The sequence below is a fragment of the Arachis ipaensis genome, chromosome B10 (genome assembly GCF_000816755.2).
Source record: "Arachis ipaensis cultivar K30076 chromosome B10, Araip1.1, whole genome shotgun sequence".
In the NCBI taxonomy this organism is placed as follows: Eukaryota; Viridiplantae; Streptophyta; class Magnoliopsida; order Fabales; family Fabaceae; genus Arachis; species Arachis ipaensis.
In genome coordinates, this window is record NC_029794.2 from 74,138,441 (window position 1) to 74,140,422 (window position 1,982).

Here is a 1,982-nt window from a genome sequence, read left to right on the forward strand (position 1 = left end):
ATTTCTTTCACATAAAGATATATAATACCCAATTCATAAACCAAATATTTTCAAACTCACTTTTCCCACACTTAAATCATAAGCACTCTCACTAGTCTAAGCTAACCAAGGATTCAAATTAAGGACATTATTGTTTTCCGCTTAGAGTTAGTGATGAGCTAAAATAAAGAATAAAAGGGGTAAAATAAGCTCAAATTGGTTTGCAAAAGATAATGAAAGGGTAAGGCCATATGGGTATGTAAGCTCAGTGAAACAAAGGCCTCAATCATGTAAGTGTATGCATACATCAAATTATGGAAATATAGAATTAAGCAAGACAAAGATCACAATTTTAGAGAGAAAAATACACACTAAAACAAAATTTTTGGTTGATAAAATGCAACCAATTCAAATAGGCTCAAAAATCTCACAGGTTTTGTGTGTTCAAGCTCTAAACCATGTTCCAGTATAATATCTCTTCAAACAAGTGTAACATTAAATTTTATTCAAATTAGTGAAATTCTCTAAAAATTTTCTTTGAAAAAGAAAATATTACTTCAACTAAGTGGTAAAATATGCAAAAAAAAAAAAATTAAACAAATATGCAATCAAACCTGCAAATGCAACAATGAATAAGGAAAATAAATCATTGGTGTTGAGATAGAGGAGTAACTAACCCATGGAGATCGGTATCGACCTTCCCACACTTAAAGATTGCACTGTCCTCGGTGCATGCTGAGATTTGCAAGTGGACGGGGGTTGTGGTTCCTCAGCTGGGGCTCTTTTTGTTCCTTTCCTTGCCGGTAGTTTGGGAGTAGCTTTCTCTTTACCCTTCTTGGTGGCCATCCTGAAAAGGAAAAAAGAAAGTGACTTTTTAAAGTTAAGGGTTAGAGCAAGGAAGAGAGCGGGAAAGGTGGTAATTAATGCACATTAAGATATACTGACATTATCACATGCTCGCGAGTACATGTGAAAAGTCATCAATGGAAAGTAGCTAGTGCATATGATGACAAGTGAATGCAAGGTGTTTATTGGCATGCTGGCAAAGGCATGAGTAGCATAGATCAAGCATTCAATGTCCAAATTAGATTACCAAGTCTTTCAAACTATCAACATGTTTGTAAGAACAATTATATTTAATCAATAAAACATGAAAGGGGTTTTGTGAAAAACAAGCATTTATAATAGTAGATTAAAAGAAATCTTAAAAATAGTGCACAATGCCATACGGGCGTTTTCACAAACACATAGCGTGCATGGTAAATAAGCTATTTAAAAGTATTAAATTGAACATGCAAACAACCCTTTAAAAGGTAATATATAATTGTCAAACCATTTTAATAATCCAAAAATATATAAAAATAATGACTCAAATAAATTTCTAACACCAATGAAAATAATGCAATGAATGAAAGTATGCAAATAAATTAAAATAAAATAAAAAAAAATAAGAAGAATGAGAAGGGAAAGAAAGAGAGGAGAAGTAAGTAAGAAATAAGGAGGGAAAAGAGAAAATAGGATTTGGGGAAGAAAAAGACAAGATATTTTGGCATATTGACAAACCCCAATTTGAGGATTTATCTTGTGCTGATTTCAGGGGTTTTATCAATGATTCCACACACTTTCTATAGGGAAATACAAGATTTTGCATTCCTTTCCTAGTTGCGCCTCATGAATGAAAACATGCTTATTTCGCACTAAAATAGATACATTTCTAATCTTCTCTTGATGCCATTCGATGCCGTGACTTGTGTGTTAAGTGGTTTCAGGATATAGAGTAGGAATGGACCGAAAAAGAAGAAGGAAGACGGGTACAAAGGAAGGAAGCATGAGGATTATACTTTGGAGATTTTCACATAGGCGCGTGCGCGCACCTTGCGCGCCCGCGCGGATAGGGCAACGTGGAGCCAAAGCCAAGAGCCGGCTTGAGAAGTGGCTAAGCCAGGAGCTTCATGGGCGCGCACGCGTACATCACGCCTCCGCGCACATTACAAGACGTCTCA